General features: G+C 39.6%; 1 protein-coding gene across 1 annotated transcript in view; it reads right to left on the bottom strand.

Annotated features, from left to right (window-relative positions):
* The window catches only part of PHACTR1 (phosphatase and actin regulator 1), a 555275-nt gene that overhangs the window by 49597 nt on the left and 479612 nt on the right, over positions 1-26066 (bottom strand). The window lies entirely within an intron of this gene.

Here is a 26066-nt window from a genome sequence, read left to right as displayed (position 1 = left end):
TGGTAATTTTTTGTCCTGTGTATTTACAATTAAAAAAATAAAAACACAAAATTGAAAACTATTTCACTCAACAAGTATTTCTGGGTAAGATCCATACCTCCAAGAGCCAAAGGAAAGTTCCTTGGCCAACCATACGTCTCATAGGAGAAGTAAAAGGGTTGATCTGATGAAGGAGCTATGGATCCAGAAAAAAGATAATACATGAGGTTCTAGCTTTCAAAGCTATATAGCATGATCAGTAGGCAATGAGTGTGGGAAAGACCAATTGTAATTTCCTGCATGGACATCCAGGGGAAGAGAACAGGTGGGACCACAAGACTAGCGACCCATTCATGAACATCAGGATGGACATGGTCAAGGGTGACTTAGAGAAAGTTCTATCCTACGATGACATCAGACCATCAGCAGCCACAGGTAATGATTCATCTCTTTTTTTTCTGGGTAAGTTTTCCAGGAAGCAATGGTGATGATATTCTTGGTTTTCCCACTTAAATTGAGCCTTCTCAGATAAAATGTGTTTTCTAATTAAAAATGACTTGCTTCATAAATAGAAGCCATATTAAGTTGTAGGAAAATTAGAAAATGCATATATTCAAAAATAAAGAAAATAGTTATTTTCTTAATAGTGTCTATCTTAGGCTCTGGAGCAATTTAGAATCCTTTTTACAAAAGGTTCTGAATGAAGTCCAGCAAGAATAATGGACCAGAAACACATAATTAAATTTTATAATTTTTTTCAGATTAATTAGAAGTGGAATTTATATCTTTAATTTAAGGAATTTATAAACAGAAAAATCAATGCATTTAGCATCCAAAAGTGTTTGAAATTCATAAAACAATGGAGTGTGAAGTTATACTCTATGTCAATAAGTTCACATGAAAATATTTTCTACAAAAGAAAAATCTTACTCATGCCATATGAATGCATGATAGTGTCCCTTGAAACTTTCAATTATGCTTTAAATTATTGCTATGTCTAATTTAAATTCAATTAACTTTCTTCCTTCCACTATTTCCAAAGGGCTGCTTTGCTCTTTGTATTTTCCACATAACTCCACAGTGACACAAATGGAAAATCTAGTTCACACACTATGAGCTATGATGTTTATGGCAACGAATTCTAACAACTAAAAAAAGAAACCCTTCAATGACTGAATAAGATTAAATCATATATTTACAAAAATGCAGGTTAAGGGCTCTGTATCTCTCCTAGTTTAATACAAACGTTAATGAGAGCAGGAAGGTGCAGTACATGACAGATGGTCTCTGGGTGACAAATATCATAGTAGACTGAAAGATGACCGAATGGGGAGATAGTGCCCCACCTCCCAGGGTGGCCCTTCCATCAAGCAAAAACTCATACTGTGTACCAATTCTGCTTGGGATTTCACACTCAGTATGAAAGAAGTCGGGATAGAAAAGGTATGTGTTGCCCTACCCCTTGCTTTCTCCTTTCCCTAATCTAGACATTAATTAACAATAGTTCCTATAAAGACACAGAGCTGGGGATATTATACATGAAGGTTGAAAAGCAGCTAACATTTGGTGGGGAAAAAAGAGTTGGAAACCAGAAGGTATGACTTCTTTAAGGTAGAAGGCTCCAAACAACCTCAAGACGATAGTGAAAGAAATACTATGCAGTGGCAGATAAACTCAGCCTTCCAGGCAACCTGTGATACAGGAGACTGTGATTTCTCTTTCCTCAAAGACACACTGGATGTGTGAGACTGAGTAGAATGGAATGATAAGGCCCATCCCCCAGGTACTTAGGCAGGTACTAGGCATAGTACTACTTACAACCCTTGTAAAATAAGGACCAGTTGTGGAGATCAGCAACTGACTGCCTGCTGGAGGTGCAACAAAAACAGCTGGGGACTTCACCCGGCTAATAACATCATCTTCCTGAGGTGTGACTAGCATGTGACAGCTCTACTTTTCCAAAAGGATGAAAAGGAAAGAGCTCTGGAGATTGGTTTGGACAACAGTGTGAAAGTACTTAACAATACTGAACTGTACTTAAGAATGGTGAAGACTAGCAGTGGTGGGTAAGGTAGTGTCGGTGATCACGAGGTTGCCGCTGGGCTCGTCCCGGAGATTGCTTCTCTGCAGCAGGGTGCAGAAAGTGGCAGGGTGGCCCACGGAGGATTGGGAGGGCACTGTCCAGGTTGGAGGCTTTCTCCTGGACCCCTTCTGCCTCTGGGTTCGAGGCACCCCTGGTGACAGATGTAGCCCTGAAGGCAGATCCGAGCACTTAAGAATCCAGAAGTATTGAGATTCCAAGATGGCAGTGGAGTAGGCAAATGCACAGACTGCCAGCTCCCATCACCAAACTAAATTACAAATTAACTTAGGAACAGTCATCGTGAAAAACCAATTTTGGACTAAAAGAATAGGACTCAAAAACCAAGGAGCACAGAAGAATCCACATGGATCCTGGTAGAAAGTGCGGGAACATGGTGGGGGCTCCCCTGCTCCCAGGAGCGAGGGGAGGCTGAGGCTGAGGGTCCAGAAGGACTCTCATTACAAGAAGACCGACCCTGGCCCTGGCCGGTTGGCTCAGCGGTAGAGCGTCGGCCTGGCGTGCGGGGGACCTGGGTTCGATTCCCGGCCAGGGCACATGCGAGAAGCGCCCATTTGCTTCTCCACCCCCCCTCCTTCCTCTTTGTCTCTCTTTTCCCTTCCTGCAGCCGGGGCTCCATTGGAGCAGGGATGGCCCGGGCGCTGGGGATGGCTCCTTGGCCTCTGCCCCAGGCACTGGAGTGGCTCTGGTCTTGGCAGAGCGACGCCCCGGAGGGGCAGAGCATCACCCCCTGGTGGGCAGAGCGTCGCCCCTGGTGGGCGTGCCGGGTGGATCCCAGTCAGGCACATGCGGGAGTCTGTCTGACTGTCTCTCCCCATTTCCAGCTTCAGAAAAATACAAAAAAAAAAAAAAAAAAAAAAGAAGAAGAAGAAGAAGAAGAAGAAGAAGAAGAAGAAGAAGACAGACCCTGAGAAGTGGGGGCCCTCAGTCTTAGAACTGGAGACCCAACCTAGAAACCCAGGGACTGGAGGAGACAGCCAGACAGCATTGAATAGGGAGAAGAGCAAAATTTCTGTCTGTGGGAAGCGGCTGGTGAGCCTTAAAGGGCCAGAGCAGAAAATATTGCTCACAGCCAATTGCCTGGGGCTCCAGGGTTAAGGAGGGCTGAGAGGACTGACTGGTCTTGCATGAGGAAAGTGGGGAGAATGAGACAGTGACGGAAAGAGTAGTGCCTGGGCTGACCTAAGCTGAGCTGATTCATTCTCCAGTGAGGAGGCAGCAATAGCTGGGGAAGGGGTCGATCCCTCTGCCTATCACAAGCCTAAAGTAGAAGCAGGTGTCCTACCTCCAAAAAGCTCTTCAGCTCCAATCAGCAAGAAAGACACTTCAGAAAGGAGGAAGTAAGGGGGGGGGAGCAGTGACTCAGGTATCCAGGGAGACCTGAGCTACACCTCCTCCTTCATACTGAGAATGCGCCCCGCCTCTGGGAAGTAACTGGCAGAACACACCTTCAGATTCTCAGAGTAACACTGCACCCACTGCATTCTTGGATACAGTTTCAACTAAGCCCCCTGCTGAGATCAGCAAACAGAAGCTCCTTGCTGGGTTAAGCAAACAGACAGCAGAAAAATCAAGACTTTAAAGTGGCTCTAGTAGTTAAGGAGAATTAAATCCAAGCAACCAGCAGAAGCAGAGAAATAAAGGCCAGGAGGAGAAGCCAAATTAAATAAACCAACCTCAGACCCACAACTCTAACAAGCCTGCAAACCACACACAGAAACAGTGGAAAGACAGAGAAATGTAAGCCATATGAATCAACAGGAAAAATCTCCAGAAAAAGAACTAGATGAAATGGAGTATTCAAATTACTGGATGCAGAGTTTAAAACAATGATTGTTAGGATGCTTAAGGTTCTAAAGCTACAATTGATGGACTTAATGAGCACCTAAATAAATAAATTATAAGCATCAAAAAGGACACTGAAATCATAAAAATGAACCAGACAGAAATGACAAACATAATATCAGAAATGAAGACTACACTAGAAAGAATTAAAAGCAAGCTGGATGAAGCAGTGGATCGAATCAGTGATTTAGAAGACAAGATAAGCAAAAAGATGGAAGCAGCCTAACCAGGAGGTGCGCAGTGGATAGAGCGTCGGACTGGGACGCGGAAGGACCCAGGTTCGAGACCCCGAGGTTGCCAGCTTGAGTGCAGACTCATCTGGTTTGAGCAGAGCTTACCAGCTTGGACCCAAGGTCGCTGGCTCAAGCAAGGGGTTACTCAGTTGGCTGAAGGCCCACAGTCAAGGCACATATGAGAAAGCAATCAATGAACAACTAAGGTATTGCAATGCGCAATGAAAAACTAATGATTGATGCTTCTCATCTCTCTCCATTCCTGTTTGTCTTTCCCTGTCTATCCCTCTCTCTGACTCACTCTCTGTCTCTGTAAAAAATAAATAAATAAATAAATAAATAAATAAATAAATAAATAAAAAACATGGAAGCAGAACAGCAAAAAGAAAAGAGGATCAAAAAGTCTGAGGAAACTCTAAGAGAGCTCTGTGACAACATGAAGAGAAACAATATTCACATAATAGAAGTTCCCGAAGAAGAAGAGAAAGAACAAGGGATAGAGAACCTAATTTAAAAAATTATAGCTGAAAATTTCCCTAAATTGTTGCAGGAAAGAGTCACACAGGTTCAAGAAGCACAAAAACCCCATTAAAAAAGAACCCAAAGAGACCTACACCAAGACACATCATAATCAAAATACCAAAGCTAAAAGATAAAGAAAAAATACTACAAGCTGCAAGAGAAAAGCAGTCAATCACCTACAAAGGAGCCCCCATAAGGATCACATCTGACTTTTCAACGGAAACACTTGAGGCCAGAAGGGAATGGCAAGAAATATTCAAAATAGTGCAGAACAAGAGCCTACAACCAAGACTTCTCTATACAGCAAAGCTATCGTTTAAAATTGAAGAAATAAAAAGCTTCCCAGACAAAAAACAACCCTCAAGGAATTCATTACAACCAAACCAAATGCTGCAAGAAATGAAAAGGGGCCTGTTATAAGCAGAACAAAGCAGGAAAAGAATCTAGTAAAAGAAGAGTGTAGATTGAAAGAATAAAATGGCAATAAACAGCTACATATCAATAATAACCTTAAATGTAAATGAATTAAATGCTCCAATCAAAAGACATAGGGTAGCTGCATGGATAAGAAAATAGGACCTGTACATATGCTGTCTATAAGAGACCCATCTCAAAACAAAAGATACACATAGACTGAAAGTAAAAGGATGCAAAAAAATATTTCATGCAAATGGAAATGAAAAAAAAGCTGGGGTAGCAATACTTATATCAGACAAAATAGACTTTAAAACAAAGGCTATAGTAAGAGATAAAAATGGTCACTACATAATGATAAAAGGAGCAATCCTACAGGAAGAAATAACTATTATAAATATCTATGCACCTAATATAGCAGCACCTAAATATATAAAGCAGACTTTGATGGACATAAAGGGTGAGATCAACAGCAATACTACAATAGTAGGGGATTTCAATACCCGACTAACATCACTAGATAGATCCTCAAGAAAGAAAATTAACAACAACAAAAAAAAAACAGCAGCCTTAAGGGACACACTAGATCAACTGAATTTAATAGATATCTTCAGAACCTTTCACCCTAAAGCAGCAGAATATACATTCTTTTCAAGTGCTCATGGTACATTCTCTAGGATAGACCACATGTTAGGGCACAAAAGTGGTCTCAACAAATTTAAGAAGATTGAAACCATATCAAGCATCTTCTCATTACAATGGCATAAAACTAGAAATCAAGTACAATAAAAAAACTGAAAAATACTCAAACACTTGGAAACTAAATAGCATGTTATTAAATAATGAATGGGTCAACAATGAGATCAAGGAAGAAATAAAAAATTTTTCTTGAAACAAATGAAAATGAGTACACAACAACTCAAAATTTATGGGACACAAAAAAAGCAGTCTTGAGAGGGAAGTTCATAGCATTACAGGCATACCTTAAGAAGTTAGAAAAGGCTCAAATAAACAACTTAACCCTGCAACTAAAGAACTAGAAAAAGAACAGCAAGTAAAACCCAGAGAAAGTAAAAGTTAGGAAATAATAAAAGTCAGAGTGGAAATAAATGACATAGAGGCTAAAAAAACAATACAGAGGGTCAATGAAACCAAGAGATGGTTCTTTGAAAAGGTAAACAAGATCGATGACCCTTTAACCAGACTCACCAAGAAAAAAAGAGAGAGAGGACTCAAATAAATAAAATTAGAAATGAGGGTGGAGAAGTAACAACTGACACAACAGAAATACAAAATACTGTAAGAAAATACTATGAATGAAGAACTGTATGCCAAAAAATTAGATAACCTAGGTGAAATGGACAAATATTGAAACATATAATCTTTCAAAAATCAATCTGGAAGAATCAGAAAACAAACAGACCGATTACAGCAAATGAGATTGAAATAGTCATAAAAAATACTCCCAACAAACAAAAGCCCTGGGCCAGATGGCTTCACAGGCAAATTCTACCAAATATTCAAAGAAGAACTAACTCCTATCCTTCTCAAGCTATTTCAAAAAATTCAAGAGGAGGGAAGACTTCCAAGCTCCTTATATGAGGTGAGGATAATTCTGATTCCAAAACCAGGCAAAGACAATACAAAGAAAGAAAGGTAATATTCCTGATGAATTTAGATGTTGAAATTCTCAACAAAATATTAGCAAACCAGATCCAGCAATATATGAAAAACATTATACATCATAATCAAGTGGGATTTATTCTGGGGAGGCAAGGCTGGTACAATATTTGTAAATCAATCAATGTGGTTCAACACATAAACAAAAGGAAGGAGAAAAACCACATGATAATATCAATAGATGCAGAAAAAGCATTTGATAAAATCCAGCACCCATTTATGATCAAAACTCTCAGCAAAGTAAGAATATAGGGAACATACCTCAACATGATAAAGGCCATCTATGACAAACCCACAGCCACTGTCATACTCAATGGCCAAAAGTTAAAAGCAATTCCCTTAGGATCAGGAACAAGGCAGTGGTACCCCCATTCACCACTCTTATTCAACATAGTTCTGGAAGTCCCAGCCACAGCAATCAGACAAGAAGAAGAAATAAAAGGCATCTAAATTGTAAAAGAAGAAGTAAAACTATCATTATTTGCAGATGTTATGATACTGTACATAGAAAACCCTAAAGTCTCAGTCAAAAAACTACTAGATCTGGTAAATGAATTCAGCAAGGTGGCAGGATATAAAATTAATATTCAGAAATCAGAGGCATTTTTATATACCAACAATGAACTGTCTAAAAGAGAAATTAAGGAAACAATTTCCTTCACTATTGCAACAACAAAAAAATAAAATACCTAAGAGTAAATTTAACCAAGGAGGTTAAAGACTTGTACTTGAAAAATTATAAAACACTGATAAAAGAAATAAAGAAAGATACAAACAAGTGGAAGCATATACCGTGTTCATGGATAGAAAGAATAAACATCATTAAATCATCTATATAACCCAAAGCAATTTATAAATTCAATGCAATTCTTATTAAAATATCAATAACATACTTCAAAGATATAGAACAAATATTCCAAAAACTCATATGGAACAAATAAGAACACGAATAGCCTCAACAATTTTGAAAAAGAAGAATAACATGGGTGGTATCACACTTCCTGATATCAAGTTATACTAAAGGCCACTGTACTCAAAATAGCTTGGTACTGGCATAAGAACAGGCATATAGATCAATGGAACAGAACAGAGAATCAAAATTAAGTCCGCACCTTTATGGACAATTGATATTTGACAAAGAAGGTAATAGCATACAATGGAGTAAAGACAGTCTCTTTAACAAATGGTGTTGGGAAAATTGGACAGCTACCTGCAAAGAGATGAAACTAGAGCACCAACTTACACCATTCACAAAAATAAACTCAAAATTGATAAAAGACTCAAATGTAAGTCATGAAATCATAAGCATCTTAGAAGAAAACATAGGCAGTAAGCTCTCTGACATCTCTCGCAGCAATATATTTGCTGATTTACCTCTACAGGGAGGTGAAAAAATAAAGGACAAGATAAACAAATGAGACTATATCAAACTAAAAAGCTTTTGCACAACTAAAAACAATATAAACAAAATAAAAAGACAAACCACACAATGGGAGAACATATTCGACAATATGTCTGATAAGGGGTTAATAACCAAAATTTATAAAGAACTTGTAAAACTCAACACCAGGAAGATAAACAATCCAATCAAAAAATGGGCAAAAGAAATAAATAGACACTTCACCAAAGAGGACATACAGATGGCCAATAGGCATATGAAAAAATGCTCAACATCACTAATGATTAGAGAAATGCAAATTAAAACCACAATGAGATATCACCTCACACCAGTCAGAATGGCACTCATCAACAAAACAACACAGAATAAGTGCTGGCGAGGATGTGGAGAAAAGAGAACCCTCCTGCACTGCTGGTGGGAATGTAGACTGGTGCAGCCACTGTAGAAAACAGTATGGAGGTTCCTCAAAAAATTAAAAATGGAACTGCCCTTTTACCCAGCCATCCCACTTTTAGGAATATATCCCAGGAACACCACACCACAGATTCAAAAGAAGAAATGCACCCCCATGTTTATGGCAGCATTGTTTACAACAGCCAAGATCTGGAAACAGCCCAAGTGTCCATGGATTAAAAAGATGTGGTATTATGAAATACTATGCAGCCATGGGGAAGAAGGAATTCTTATCTTTTGCGACAGCATGGATGGACCTGGAAACTATTATGTTAAGTGAAATAAGCCAGGCAGAGAAAGAAAAATATCATATGACCTCACTCATTTGAGGAATCCAGTGAACAATGTGAACTGAGGAGCAGAATAGAGACAGAAGCAGGATCAAAGGGACCAGAGGGAAAGCAGAGAGAAGGAAAGTGGATGAGAGGATGGGATCAGAGAAGGAAGAGAGATTAGTGAAATTATATACACGTAACACAGCGCTATAGAGAGCAGAACAGAAAATCCTGGAGGGAAGGTGGGAGGGCGTTGTGGGTAGGGGGTAAAGGGGATGTTGAGGGGAACATGGGGGAGGAGGGATGCATTCGGGGAGATACTAGTATCTATGTAAACACAATAAATTAAAATAAATTTAAAAAAGAATTGTTAAGATGACAAGAAGAAAAAGAAGCAGGTATTTTCCATGAAGCGAGGTGAATCCACAAAAAGGGTTTTTATGTATTGAGTTAATTACGTCATCGATTGCCCCCTCTGAGAGGAAGGCTGACAAGCCCCCGAATGACCCCTTCTATCTGGCGACTCTGGAGAAGGACAAGAGAGCAGGGAAGGACCCAGGAGAGAGGAGTGAGCTGAGAAGGAGGCTGGGGAGGTTCTTATGCGACCTCAGTTTGAGGAGATAGGATTAGGATACAAATCTGAGTCCAAATTTTTGCACCTTACTGTTGATCAGATTATTAAACTTCTTTGAGCCTCAGCTTTCTCAGTAGCAAAAGTGGGTAAAACACACCTTTTGTGTAGGGCTGGTGCAGGTGAAGTGTCCCTCCTACTGCCAATGCCCTTATGTAAGACCCTCACTTGCTATTTGTAGAAATGGGCTTCCAACTGTTTTCAAAACCCCAGTATTAGTCTCTTTTCCACACTGTTGTCAGAGCAACTTTCTAAAACTCAGATCTAGACTCATTATGACTCTGAATGTCTGACCCATCTATAAAGCCAGTGTTTCAAGAGCAACAAATGGAAAATCCAGTTAACACATGAACTATACTATTTAAGGCAAAGAATTAAACCAACCTAAATGTAGCACTTTATCACATTTGGCCTCTACCGCTACTGGCATTGGCAGAAAGGGGAACAATCAGTCTAGTTTTATACAACAATGCTAGTTTTATACAACGAAACTGCCACTCAGAAGGTGTGCTCTATGTAGAAGGTCTCACTGCTAAAGAGAAGTGAAAACCTAGAAGCAGTTATTTAAACACTGCATGCCATGCAACATCTTGCACAATTTGACCCATATTATGAACCCAGATGCTGTTTCCATATAGTTGACCCCTTGGCCACGTACAGTAATGCATGGCACACTCTTGGCCTGCAATGTATTCCCATCCGAACATCACCTTAATTTCTCTTTACTTTTAGTAAATTGTCTCAGGCAACACGTTGCCTACATTCCTGGGAGATTCCACAACAGTGAAAATTATGAACATCTGTGTGTTTACTATCTTCCTTTCTACAAGCAAGCTGTAGGCTTCTTGTGTGGCAGGGTTCATGTCTACTTTGTGTTTGTAGCTGGTGCCCAGCACCATGTCTGACACAAAGTGGACACTCAGAAATTGTTCATTGTTCTTGTGAATGAAAGATTTGAGCTGGACTCACTGATGCTTAGGTGCCTCTGTTAGTTAGTGGTTGACAAATCCTATTAACAGGGTATTAATGAAGAGATCTTTTAATTTTCAGGGAGGCACCTGGTGCTGTATAGCAGGGCTGCATGTGCCCTGACTTGGCTGCTCCTTTTATCAATGGCTTAATAACAAAAAGGGCTTCCTTGGAAGAACTGAGGTAGAGAAGGAAAGGAGGGAGTGAACAAAGCAAACATTTCCTGGATGTGTCGCCCATTGCTCTAGAAACTTCACATTTAGTATCTCCTTTTATCTTTATACTAACTCTGTGGGAGAGGTGTCATTGTCCTCATTTCATTAAGCAGGCAACAGAGACTTGGAGAGGGTAATAAGCAGGCCCATGAGGACACTGGTAGTAAAGAGAGCAGAAAATCTGAACCCACTCTGTTTCCATACACTATATCCAAAAACTGAATTATGATGCTTGTAAGATTGTGTGCTCTGATTAAACACAAGCCCCACTAACTGTCCACATGTAAGGTGGAGAGAACAACATGCCTTATCAACAACACATGTAAAAAATGGCATTATTACTTTAAAAATATTTTAAATCTTGCTAACTAGGGCAAGCAATAGTGTTCCAGCCTGCCATGGTCACTGAGCTTAAAAGATTCATTTTAGACACTGGATTATAATGGTTGGGATGGTGAGAGGAGTTATCTGCTTATCTATTGTCATGGTGACATTTGCGCTGAAATGGCAGAGTTGAATACTTGCAACGGAGCCTCAGGTACTTATCTGGTTCTTTACAGAACAAGGTTTCTGGGCACTGGTCTAAACAAGTATTCCTAAACCTTACATCATATCACACTCTTCAGATTTTTTTGTCTGTGCCATATTTGAAGTCTATTTACACTATTATTTACATTGTATTTTTTAATAAATACTTAAAAAACTTAAATACTAATTTAGCCTCAATTTAAGCAATAATACCTTCATAATCAATCATAGGCTTCATATGCCAATATGTGTTTATAACTTACGTTAAAATAGTTTTTTAATTTTTTTTAAGATTTTATTTATTCATTTTTAGAGAGTGGAGAGAGAGAGAAGGGGAGAGGAGCAGGAAGCATCAACTCCCATATGTGTCTTGACCAGGCAAGCCCAGGGTTTTGTACTGGTGACCTCAGCATTCCAGGTCAATGCTTTATCCACTGCACCACCACAGGTCAGGCTAACTTATGTTAAAATATATATCAGTATTAAAAATTTTATAGAAGGTTGTTCTGAATATGCTTTATGTACCAGCATTGATGTATCTATTGCATTTGGGTTAATGATGGCTCAAAGAGCCTGTCAACTGCAGCATAATTGACATTTTGGGCTCAACAATTCTCTGTGGTGGGGGCTGCCCTCTGCATTATTGGATGTTTACTGCAGCCCTGGTCTCTACCCATGAGATGCTAGTGGCAACTCCTCTAGTTTTAGCAACCAAAAATATCACCAGACATGGCTAAGTATCTTTTGAGGGAGGAGAATTGCCCATTTGGGAACCACAGGCCTAGAGTTTCCACAATGGCTTTGCCATGAGCTGTACCCTGAGTCATTTCTAAAGCGACTGTGGTACTATCGGGAGTTTGCAGCATTGGTAGAATGATGAAGAACTGTCCAGACCCTGTCTCTGTTCCTGACTTGCTGTCTCTCAGGCTGTCCCTGGGGCCTGTACCAACAATTTGGTGCTATTAGAGTTCCAATGAGTAAGTTATTTGCAGCCCTGGGCCGGTTCCTGAGCCGTTACCCTATTAATGTAAGAGCACCAAGCTGACTCTTCAGTGAAACAGCTTTCCTCATTACGTTGCTCAGATTAGTGATTTACAAAATGACACTCCAGTGGCCTGAAAGAGTCACCACATCTTCCAGAGAACCTGCCAGACTCCCTGAGGGAAAGCTGACTCACCTAATCCAATCTATTCTAGACCATTCACTGTCAAAGTTCTTTGAAGTTAAGCTTTTACTTTGCTTGGAGTTCAAGGGGATCTCACTGCATGTGGGCTGTTTTGTTACCTTTCTGGTGGCTGACCAGGTCCTAAAACCAGAGGTGAATATAAAGGCCCTCATCCTAACCTATATGAAGCCTTCCTTAACTTTTCCTAGACTACTGTATGTAATGATAATAAAAGTTAATACTTTTAAATGCTCACACTGTGCCCTGTATTGATTCATTTAGATCTTACAACTCTGATACAGGTACTATTGTGATTCCCCCCTATTTTAGGGAGGAAAAATGAGGCACACAGCCAAGGTCACGGCCAGAGAGATGCAGGCATTACTGAACACAGGCAACTCTGGAACCTGCTCACTCACTGATGCCACTATACCTCCTGTGCAGAAGCAGCAGTCCTGCCATGGCTCTGGACCTTACTTTTCTTCCAGAACCTTCTTTTCTCCTCCCCAACCCCACTACTCAGCCCACTCTTTACTACTGTCAAACAACTCTGATCATTCAATTCTCCCAGTTAAGACCCTTGAAGGGTCTCCGTATAAACGATGTCTCCATCCTCTTTGGCATATCTGACCCTCCCACAGCTCCTTTCTGTCTCACTTGTTACCATTCTTTACTGGCTGCCCAGTGTTTCAGCCGCAGGGACCACCTGTGCTTCCCAAGCACCTTGCGGACCTTTTTGCCTCTGCACCCTCCGCTCCTGCCTCGCTCCACCTCAGAACTAACCCCTCAGAGCTGGCGGGGAGCATCCTCCCTACACTTTAGGGAAAGCGTGAATGCCTTCCTTTTAAACAGCTTTTCCTAATTTTTTTCCAACAGAAATCAGCCCCTTCTCTGTGCTTCCACAGTTTCTGTCCTCACCTCTGTTATAGCACCTGTATATTATAGTTATGTACCTAAGCATTTACCCCAGCCTCCTCTGTCTTTTGAAGAGGTGACTGTTAATTATTGTCCTATCTCAGTCCCATTTTGTGCATGTTTCTGGGACTGATGGAAAAGTCAACTCAGTATTTGGATTAAAGTCTCTTGGAATTAGAACAGGTCATATTACATTTCTCATCATTTAATTTACTAAAATAATGATCCCTATTTCTTAGGGTCTTGCTGTTGCTGGGAAAGTATCCTTGTGAAAGAAGAGTTAAGGCTTTGGTAACACCAACCTAGACTCTTTTCCTAAGAAGAAAATCCAAATAGATAAGGCACAGAGATCTATGCAGAGAATGCCATGGTACCGACATGCCTTCTATCCCAGGCTGTGTGAGCCCAGATCTAACAGAGAGAGCTGGAGGTATCACATTGTCCGACTGTGCACTCACGGGTTGTCAGGCACTTCAGTTAGGACGGTCCAAAGTTAGGCTGCTTTGTAAGGTGAGGCAGAAAGAACCATAAGGTTCTTTCTTCTATAACATTCTATAATGAATTTAAATAAATGCCAAAGACCCCAAATGATTCTACAGGGAGAAAAATGAGATTTTGTTTCACAGCCAGGTAGCTCCAAATGATGTAATATTCCTAACACATGTAACAGGGACAAGCAGCAAAACCTGAGAGCATTCATGGCATTCACAGATGTTGGGCTGTTGCAGCATTTTGAAATATTTCCATTCTGTTCCATGTACCGGGGGGCTGGGTAGCTCTGTGTACAAGAGCAGAACATCCTTTAATTTAATCTTCACAGAAACTTGAACTGTTAGGGAGGTAATGTAATTGTTATGAGTTTATGGATTGAATCATTAAGTTTCTGTGAAAATAAGTAAAGTGAGGGGGTCTTCTCACTTGGGGCCTGTGTTGTGTACATTAACCATGCTTTTTTCTCATGGACCCCAGCTACTGTTTTACTATGAATTCTGCATGAAGAGCTAAAAGCTCAGAGGTGATTATGTAACACAGTAGCAGATTTGAATCCTAGGTATGCAGTACAATAGCTCTAGTGTGAGTGGCACATGGCAGGGGGTGAGTGGGTGTGCAGAGAGAATGAGATAGGAGAGAGGAAAGAGTCATTAGCGAGCTGCATAACCAGCTTTGGTAATGGAGTGCTGACAATGAGGAGGAGGAGGAGCGCAGTGGGTTTATGTGGCCATGTTACTGATGAGTTTGTTTCCTTTAGGACAGAAAAGCATCCCCATTATTTCCTCCCAGTTCTTCTGTTCCCTGTCCCCACTACAAAATGTAACACATTTACTGGTCTATCATCTGTTTCTTCTACTAAAAGGTATGTGAGGATGTGGACACTTTTGTCCTTGCTGTCTCCCTAAGAGGATGGAACAGCCTGAACATCTTCCTTTATGAAAAAGATGAAAGAAGAGCAAAGAAATAAACAGTTGTTTGCCTAAAACAGGATGCTTGCTATTTATAAGGGATATACTAAAAATAGGAGCCTTCAGAATGCTTGCAAGTAAAATGGCTGTCTTAAGTTGGTAAAAACCATGCATTTCAAATTCTCTTCTTCACTATGTTCTCATGACACATCAGGGAAGTGAAAAGCTCTCTTCTCTCCCCTCTGTCCTCTCTCCAATCTGAGTTACATTTATTGAGTCTTCTGTTTGGAAAATTCAACCATCTTCTTTAACTCTACTGAACCAAGTGGGAGACACAGAGTTTGAGAATACAATGACACCTCTCAGATCCCCTGCCACCGACCCCCACTTTCCTACCATTTCAATGGTAATGTTTCTAAGAAATCTTAAAAATTAAGAAGCTGCCTTACCGTTCATGTATATTACCAATGAGGGACAGCTAGCTTATTTTTAATATTTCATAAACAAATGAATGCCAAGACATCGATAACATTTCCAGGTCATTACAACAGTATGTCTATCTCCATCATGTGGTAACAGGCCGATGTACAGTAGAGCATGTGGCTCAACATGGGCGGGGTCACAGGTTATGGAACACCTCTGATATGCTGTAGAAAATCAGAGGCAGGTTTTGAAATTGAAAATCAGGTATTTTCACTGAAAATACCTGAAACCCATTTCACCATCATTTTTTTTTTAAGTGAGAGTAGGGGAGACAGAGAAACAGACTCCCGCATGTGCCCTAACCGGGATCCACCAGCAGCCCCCATCTGGAGCTGATGCTCTGCCCATCTTGGGCCATACTGGCAACTGAGTTATTTTTAGCATCTGAGGTGGAGGCTCTACGGAGCCATCCTCAGTGCCCGGGGCCAATGTGCTTGAATCAATTGAGCCATGGCTGCAGAAAGGGGAGATTAAGAGAGTGAGAGAGAGAGAGAGAGATGGGGAAGAGGGAGGTGTGGAGAAGCAGATGGTCACTTCTCCTGGGTGCCCTGACCAGGAATCAAACCCAGGACTTCCACATGCTGGGGCAATGCTCTACCAGTGAGCTAAATGGTCAGGGCTTCACAGTAATTTCTAAAGAAAAATGCGTAGTAATGGAATGTTGCTCTCTGGTGTCTGATTTCAAATACAACAATTGTGAAAATGAAAAAAAAAAGATACAAAACTCCTCAAAGGACAGAGAAAATGTATTATCTACAAATATGACAATGGAAATGAAATTAAACTTCAGGGAGACCAGCTTTGTAATTTAGTCTGCATGAATTATGAAGAGAGTTTTCAGAGGGGAAAGCAATAAGCCATTTTCTTCTTAGAGTCCGAAAATGTGTGAGAAATTATGCTACAAATTGCAGTGCCCGAGGCTGAAAGATGACAGAGATAACACTGAAGCCCAAGAAAAACAGTTCATCAACTTCATTTTAGGAAAGCAGGCACACAGTGTGTGTTTGATCATAGCCTTGGGTTAGCCTTTGGAGATAGAGAAATGCAACATTAGAGCTTTTGTTTTTTGATTGGACTTTAGTCAGCAAGAAATGATGGCTTCTATATACAGACTAGGTACTAGGGTACTGAGTTTCCCTGAGTAGAGAATATGTTTTGAGCTTTGTTTATTTATTTTTTCTAGTAGTAGTAATGAATTTAAATTAATTCATTCACAACCTTTTCGCTGTCCTTGTGGGGATCAATGACCCACATTTCTGAAATATCGTCTGCTCTTGGGATGCAATGAATAAATAATAAGACAGGCAGAGTCTAACCAACAGTCCACCCCTCTCTGCTTTCTCCATGTCTGCTGAAGGAAACACACAGTGGGATCTCTTTCACAGACCTCATCCCTAGAGATCGGCAAATGTCCTAGGTCATGCATGGTTGGAAGGTGGTGCGGGGGGGGGGGGGCAGGATGCAGAGAGAGGAGGCCTATGCTTGAGTTCCTGCTGGGCCATTCACCAGGTGTGCATCTTGGTCTTCAGTTTCTCACCAGTCAAACAGAGGACATGCTGGTGCTGTGAACGTTGGTGCTGGGTGGCTGCTGTTTTAACTAGGGAAGCACTTAAATACCAGCAATGATCATAAACCAGTCATTATGGATATTACTTGTTAATTTATTAAAACACTTCCTTTAGCATTTTATATTTTTGGCCTGTAAAATGTTTCTGGACAATGGTGTGCAAGGTCAAAGAATCAATATTTATTTTGTGGGCAAGGCAGGGTTTCCCCTCATGTATACATAAGAATTTAAGCGTGGGTTCTCTCTCTTTTGAAAATATACTTCTTTTTTTTTATACTTCAAAAGATGTAATCTGAGAGACGAGGGTGTGGAGGAAGCTACCGCAGGGACGTTCATTCAAGCCGCGAGGGAGTGCGCCTGTGGTGAGTCGGCCCACACTCGGGAGCCGCGAGCAGCAGCCGTGAGTAGCAGCTGCCGCGAGCAGCTGCAGGCGCGCGCCCGGTTGCAGAGCGAGTACCGCCCATACTCCGGAGTGGCGAGCAGCCGCTGGCGCGTGCCCGGTCCAGTTGCAGAGCGAGCAAACATTCCCAGCGGCCCGCGCACTGCAAGAGAGTCGCCAGCCACCGGTGCCTGGAGCACCCCATTCGCGCGTGTACCCTGGGCATTCCACGCGCCCAGAGCACCCTGCTGGCCCGCACACCCAGGGTGCCCCATCATCCTGCGCCCGGTGAGCCCCAGCCGCCAGCAGCGGGGGGAGCGGGAGAGGCCCCAGGGCGGTATTCCCTACTTGGGAGATTCTCTCCGTGGGCGGGGCACCTCACCCAGCCATTCAAGCTAACAATCAAGCATTGGGGGAGGGGCGCGCGCAGGCAGCCTGAAATACCTTCGGGAGCACAGCTGCGACCCAATCACTGAAATTAGCTTAACCCGTGAAATCTGCGCACCCTCTGTTCTAATTGATAAGATCTCTCTCAGTTCAGCGACCCAAGACAAGAGGCGTGATATTTTTTAGTGCCTCTCGCTAAAGGGGCGGGGGGCAACTTCTGATTGATAGAGCCTCCATATTCAGGGATAAACGCTAACAAGAAGGACTTGGCAGATAATAAGATCTATACTACACTAGTCGCAAGCAGAGACTAGTGCCTCTTCTTCCCAGCCAAAACAGGCTACAAAGTGTGGAAAGCCTGGGTTGAGAGGTCCAACTGAATGCTAGGCGCTGAACAGTCACCTTGACAACAATTGACTCCCACCCCCCGCCTGATTACACTGGAGGCCCTGACTGCCAGAGCCTTTCCCAAAGCCTTGCACTGAGTGGGGATAGAGTGGGGATTTCCCAGCTCTTTGAGCCTCTTACTCCCCAGGCAGAAGCAGTTGCAGCCTTATAGCTGGATCACCAGGCTGCTAATTCAGGAAGGGGGGACTAGGAGAGAGAATCCAGGAAAGCAAACTCTCTCATCGTTGGACCCTGCAAACGCCAAAAAGCCTTGACTACCAGCAAGACTAAAGCAAATTATATGACATTGCCATAGAATCCCATCAACTGCAAATCCCTACCTAAGTGTGACACAGGGGCAGAGCCTGGGGTACAGAGTCAGCGACCAGGAAGAAGGAGAGAAAAGAAAGAGGAAGAAGTTAACATCTCAAAATCAAGAAAAATCCACAGACTTTACAACTTGTTCCACTAATTTTTTTTTTGTTGTTGTTTCTTTCTTCCATCTTATTGCCTTTATTTCCTCCACCTCGGTCCTTCTATTCTCTGCCCATCTTATGCTTCCCTTTTCTTGAACTACACTACCCATAAGTGTTACATTTTATTTCTCTTCTTCATCCTCACCCTCCTTTAAGGTTATACTCCAAAACACTTAACTCTCACTCTCTCCTCTTTTGTTTTTTTTTTTTTTTTGTTTTGCTTTATCTTGTTTTTTTCTCTTCCTTTTTTATTTCTTCCTTCGTTTTTCTCTTTTTCTTATTTTTTCCTTTCTATTCGTTTTTTCTTTTCTCGTTTTACTTTCCTCCCATTTAATCCTCAATCACGAACAAATTAGTTAATTTGGGACTCAAGGATTTTTTTGGCTTTATTTTTCTTTTTCGCTTTTGTTTTTGTTTTTTTCTTGTTTGTTTATTTTTGTGGCATTTTGGGTCCTCCCAACCCAAGGTCTCCATTGTAATTAGTCTTCGCTCCACTTCATACAACAGATTTTTACTTATTATTTTTATTTTTTTCTTCTTTATTATTCCTTTTTTTGTCCTTTTTTCTGGTTCCCTCTTATCCCTCTCATTATATCTCTTAGTTGACCATCACTCACAAGCAAATCATCTTATGCTTGTCTAAGACTTTCTTCCTTTTTTTTTTTTTTTTTGCATTTAGTAGGTCCCTACTCCCCTTTTTTTGCCCCTTGAACTCTTCACCCCAAATTAGACCCTCCATTATAGGCACGATATTTCCCTGAGGAGGGGAGAGGAGGGAAAGAGAAGAAAGAAAAAAAAGGGGGAAATTATAAATTATTACTATTTTTTTTTGTGGGGTGTTTTACCTTTTTTTTTTTTTACTTTTTACTCTTTATTAATTCTAATTAGTGCTATCAACAAGACCACCCTCAGATGCCAATAAGAAAGAGGAAATTGAATATTATGGATACAAAAGAAAGAGAGGTAACACAAATAGATGTGGAAAAATCTATGGAGAAAAGACTTAACATATTGGAAGCCTTGGAGCTAAATGACAGAGAATTTAAAATAGAAATCTTAAAAATACTCAGAGATATACAAGAAAACACAGAAAGGCAATTTAGGGAGATCAGAAAACAACTCAATGAACACAAAGAATATATTACCAAGGAAATTGAAACTATAAAAACAAATCAAACAGAAATGAAAAACTCAATTCACGAGCTGAAAAACGAGGTAATAAGCTTAGCTAGCAGAACAGCCCAGATTGAAGATAGGATTAGTGAAATAGAAGACAAACAACTTGCACAACAGAGAGAAGAGGAAAGTGACTCAAAAATAATAAAAAACGAGAAAGCCCTACAGGAATTGTCTGACTCCATCAGAAAGAATAACATAAGAATAATAGGTATATCAGAGGGAGAAGAGAAAGAAAATGGAATGGAGAATATACTCAAACAAATAATAGACGAGAACTTCCCAAGCCTGTGGAAAGAACTAAAGCCTCAAATTCAAGAAGCAAACAGAACACCGAGTTTTCTTAACCCCAACAAACCCACTCCAAGGCACATCATAATAAAGATGACACAAACCAATGACAAAGAAAAAATTCTCAAGGCAGCCAGGGAAAAGAAGAGTACAACATATAAAGGAAGGCCTATTAGATTATCATCAGATTTCTCAGCAGAAACTCTACAAGCTAGAAGAGAGTGGACCCCAATATTTAAAGCCCTGAAAGAGAGGAAGTTTCAGCCAAGAATACTATACCCATCAAAGCTATCCTTCAAGTATGAAGGAGATATAAAAACATTCACAAATACAGAAAAGATGAGAGAATTTATCAACAGAAAGCCCCCACTCCAGGAAATACTAAAGGGGGTTTTCCAACCAGATTCAAAGAACAAAAGAAAACAACACCACAAGTAACAGCTCCACCAAGAACACAATAAAACCAAACTTAAACTGTGACAACAAAGGAAAAAAAGGGGGGAGAGGATGGAGATTAACAGTAGCAAAGGACGATGAAGTGCAGAAATACTTATAAGATAGGGTACTACAATAAATATGGTAGGTACCCTTTTCATTACTTAATGGTAACCACCCTAGAAAAAACCACCACAAAAACACTTGACTTAAAAAAGGTAGCAACAGAGGAAAGAAGTATGGAACACAAACAAACAAAAACAAATGATAGAAAAACAAAAGAGAAGAATCAAACTAGATACAAAACTAACAGAAAGCAATTTATAAAATGGCAGTAGGGAACCCACAAGTGTCAATAATTACACTAAATGTAAATGGATTAAACTTACCAATAAAAAGACACAGAGTAGCAGAATGGATTAAAAAAGAAAATCCAACTATATGCTGCCTACTAGAAACACATCTAAGCAACAAGGATAAAAACAAATTCAAAGTGAAAGGCTGGAAAACAATACTCCAAGCAAACAACACCCCCAAAAAAGCAGGTGTAGCAATACTCATATCTGATAATGCTGACTACAAGACAGAAAAAGTACTCAGAGACAAAAATGGTCATTTCATAATGATTAAGGGGACACTGAATCAAGAAGACATAACAATCCTTAATATATATGCACCAAACCAAGGAGCACCAAAATATATAAGACAGCTACTTATTGACCTTAAAACAAAAACTAACAAAAATACAATCATACTTGGAGACCTCAATACTCCGCTGACGGCTCTAGATCGGTCATCCAAACAGAGAATCAATAAAGAGATAGTGGCCTTAAACGAAATACTACAACACCTGGATATGATAGACATCTACAGGACACTTCATCCCAAAGCGACAGAGTATACATTTTTCTCTAGTGTACATGGAACATTCTCAAGAATTGACCATATGTTGGGCCACAAAGACAATATCAGCAAATTTAGAAAAATTGAAATTGTACCAAGCATATTTTCTGATCATAAAGCCTTGAAACTAGAATTCAACTGCAAAAAAGAGGGGGAAAAACCCACAAAAATGTGGAAACTAAACAACATACTTCTAAAAAATGAATGGGTCAAAGAAGAAATAAGCGGAGAGATCAAAAGATATATACAGACAAATGAAAATGAAAATACGACATATCAGAATCTCTGGGATGCAGCAAAAGCAGTAATAAGAGGAAAGTTCATATCACTTCAGGCCTATATGAACAAACAAGAGAGAGCCGAAGTAAACCACTTAACTTCACACCTTAAGGAACTAGAAAAAGAAGAACAAAGACAACCCAAAACCAGCCGAAGAAAGGAGATAATAAAAATCAGAGCAGAAATAAATGAAATAGAGAACAGAAAAACTATAGAAAAAATCAATAAAACAAGGAGCTGGTTATTTGAAAAGATCAACAAAATTGACAAACCCTTGGCAAGACTCACCAAGGAAAAAAGGCACAGGACTCAAATAAATAAAATCCAAAATGAAAGAGGAGAGATCACCACAGACATCATAGATATACAAAGAATTATTGTAGAATACTATGAAAAATTATATGCCACCAAATACAACAATCTAGAAGGAATGGATAAATTCCTAGAACAATACAACCTTCCTAGACTGAGTCATGAAGAAGCAGAAAGCCTAAACAGACCAATCAGCAGGGAGGAAATAGAAAAAACTATTAAAAACCTCCCCAAAAATAAAAGTCCAGGCCCAGACGGTTATACTAGTGAATTCTATCAAACATTCAAAGAAGACTTGGTTCCTATTCTACTCAAAGTCTTCCAAAAAATTGAAGAAGAAGCCATACTTCCAAACACATTTTATGAGGCCAACATAACCCTCATACCAAAACCTGGCAAGGATGGCACAAAGAAAGAAAACTACAGACCAATATCTCTAATGAATACAGATGCTAAAATTCTAAACAAAATACTGGCAAACCGAATACAACAACATATTAAAAAAATAATACATCATGATCAAGTGGGATTCATCCCAGAATCTCAAGGATGGTTCAACATACACAAAACGGTTAACGTAATACACCATATCAACAAAACAAAGAACAAAAACCACATGATCTTATCAATAGATGCAGAAAAGGCTTTTGATAAAATACAACACAATTTTATGTTTAAGACTCAACAAAATGGGTATAGAAGGAAAATATCTCAACATGATAAAGGCCATATATGATAAACCATCAGCCAACATCATTTTAAACGGCATAAAACTGAGGACTTTCTACCTTAAATCAGGAACAAGACAGGGTTGTCCACTCTCTCCACTCTTATTTAACGTGGTGCTAGAAGTTCTGGCCAGAGCAATCAGACAAGACAAAGAAATAAAAGGCATCCATATCGGAAAAGAAGAAGTAAAGGTATCACTTTTTGCTGATGATATGATCCTATACATCGAAAACCCGAAGGACTCCACAAAAAGATTATTAGAAACAATAAACCAATACAGTAAGGTCACAGGATACAAAATTAACATACAGAAGTCCATAGCCTTTCTATATGCCAACAATGAAATATTAGAAAACGAACTCAAAAAAATAATCCCCTTCACGATTGCAACAAAAAAAATAAAATACCTAGGAATAAACATAACAAAGAATGTAAAGGACCTATATAATGAAAATTACAAAGCATTGTTAAGGGAAATCGAAAAAGATACAATGAGATGGAAAAATATTCCTTGTTCTTGGATAGGAAGAATAAATATAATCAAAATGGCCATATTACCCAAAGCAATATACAAATTTAATGCAATTCCCATCAAAATCCCTATGAGATTTTCTAAAGAAATGGAACAAAAAATCATCAGATTTATATGGAACTATAAAAAACCCTGAATAGCCAAAGCAATCCTAAGGAAAAAGAATGAAGCTGGGGGCATTACAATACCTGACTTTAAACTATATTATAGGTATTATAGGGCCACGATAATCAAAACAGCATGGTATTGGCAGAAAAATAGACACTCAGACCAATGGAACAGAATAGAAAGCCCAGAAATAAAACCACATATATATGGTCAAATAATCTTTGATAAAGGGGCCAACAACACACAATGGAGAAAAGAAAGCCTCTTCAACAAATGGTGTTGGGAAAACTGGAAAGCCACATGCAAAAGAATGAAACTCGACTACAGCCTGTCCCCGTGTACTAAAATTAATTCAAAATGGATCAAAGACCTAAATATAAGACCTGAAACAATAAAGTACATAGAAGAAGACATAGGTACTAAACTCATGGACCTGGGTTTTAAAGAACATTTTATGAACTTGACTCCAATGGCAAGAGAAGTGAAGGCAAAGATAAATGAATGGGACTACATCAGAATAAAAAGTTTTTGTTCAGCAAGAGAAACTGATATAAAAATAAACAGACAGCCAACTAAATGGGAAATGATATTTTCAAACAACAGCTCAGATAAGGGCCTAATATCCAAAATTTACAAAGAACTCATAAAACTCAACAACGAACAAACAATCCAATAAAAAAATGGGAAGAGGACATGAATAGACACTTCTCCCAGGAAGAGATACAAATGACCAACAGATATATGAAAAGATGCTCAGCTTCATTAGTTATTAGGGAAATGCAAATCAAAACTACAATGAGATACCACCTCACCCCTGTTAGATTAGCTATTATCAACAAGACGGGTAATAGCAAATGTTGGAGAGGCTGTGGAGAAAAAGGAACCCTCATTCACTGTTGGTGGGACTGTAAAGTAGTACAACCATTATGGAGGAAAGTATGGTGGTTCCTCAAAAAAATGCAAATAGAACTACCTTATGACCCAGCAATCCCTCTACTAGGTATATACCCCAAAACCTCAGAAACATTGATACGTGAAGACACATGTAGCCCCATGTTCATTGCAGCACTGTTCACAGTGGCCAAGACATGGAAACAACCAAAAAGCCCTTCAATAGAAGACTGGATAAAGAAGATGTGGCACATATACACTATGGAATACTACTCAGCCATAAGAAATGATGACATCAGATCATTTACAGCAAAATGGTGGGATCTTGATAACATTATAAGGAGTGAAATAAGTAAATCAGAAAAAAACAAGAACTACATGATTCCATACATTGGTGGAACATAAAAATGAGACTAAGAGACATGGACAAGAGTGTGGTGGTTACCAGGGGTGGGGGGAGGGAGGACAGGGGGAGAGTTAGGGGGAGGGAGAGGGGCACAGAGAACTAGATAGAGGGTGGCAAAGGACAATCTGACTTTGGGCGAGGGGTATGCAACATAATTTAATGATAAAATAACCTAGACATGTTTTCTTTGAATATATGTACCCTGATTTATTAATGTCATCCCATTACCATTAATAAAAATTTATTAAAAAAAATAATAAAATTAAAAAAAAAAAGATGTTAATGGAATGGTTGGTATAGTTTCATTTTCACCTTTCTCTAACCATTTTGCTAACCAACCTTCAGAGGAAGGTCTTTCTTGCTCAGTGCAAGGTGACAATACCTTGCACTGAAATCTCATCATGCCCATTGGAATAGCAGTGAAACTGCAAAAACAGTAACTGCAGCCACTTATAAATGATAAGTATATGCTTTAAAATCAAAGAACTGACCTAAAGTAAGAGGTTGATAAAACTCTGACCTCAAAGGGCCAGGGACAAATGTCTAATCAGAACTGCTTGAGATTTTAAAGAGATGGTCATTGACATAAGAGAAAGGAATCTTTCCTTGAAAACACATGTATGCCACTTGTATGATGATGAACAAGACTCTGAATTTCTTCAGATATGCCACTTCACAAGCAAGGAACACTTGGGCATTCAGACTTTCGTTCTTGCTGGGGCACCAAAGCACCTCTGCTCAATACCATGGAACATGCTTTTATCTGCAGGTGGAAACATTATTGAAGTAAGCCAAGGCAGTAACTATGGTGGACTGTTAAGGCTCAAAGAAACCTTGGGCATCATCTAGCTCAGGACCAAGAATTAGTCTTTAAAATTCCCTATGTTCCTTGAGGTGACATGAAGAAAACTGTCATCTTGAAATGTAGTTATACTGGGATAATGAATGAATTGTGCTCTTTGAAAGGCCTAACATAACTATGGACTAATAGACTTGTAGAGATTATCGGAATTTGGGGGGGCTACTGATTTCAATTTTTTTCTGTCCAATTTTGAAATTATTATACTTTTAATATTCTTGGAGGTGGTAATTTACTTCCAAGCTAACAAAAGCTAATTCACCTGAATTAAGACAGGAATAAAAATTAGTGGCTGATTAGGATTTGAAGTCTAAATTCTAAGACTGATGCCAACTAGATCACAGAGCTTACAAGCAGATATTAAAAAGAAATATTGCATAATATTTGAAACATCACCTTCAAAAAATATATGAATCATCAGTGCAGAGAAAACAAATGAAAACTATCCAATTTGAGGAAACTGATAGAAACAAATTCTACAAGATAGGATCAAATCTATGTGCAAATATGCCTTCTAGGGTGAAGGCACATCTTCTGTGATATCCAATTTTGCTTATTAGTCCCCGCCATTTATTAGATGCTTACTGTTTTGCCAGCTAATGAGGTGAGTGATTTGAATTAATTGTTCTTCACAAACAACTCTAAGGAGGTTGGTGGTGTTATAAATATTCCTGTTTACACACAAGGAATCAAAGGCAAAAAGAAGAGGTGTTTCTGAGACTGAAATCCAACAGTAGGATTC

The sequence above is a fragment of the Saccopteryx leptura genome, chromosome 3, assembly GCF_036850995.1.
Source record: "Saccopteryx leptura isolate mSacLep1 chromosome 3, mSacLep1_pri_phased_curated, whole genome shotgun sequence".
NCBI classification, from domain to species: domain Eukaryota; kingdom Metazoa; phylum Chordata; class Mammalia; order Chiroptera; family Emballonuridae; genus Saccopteryx; species Saccopteryx leptura.
Note: the sequence above shows the minus strand (reverse complement) of the source record. Positions and strands in the feature narration are given on the sequence as shown.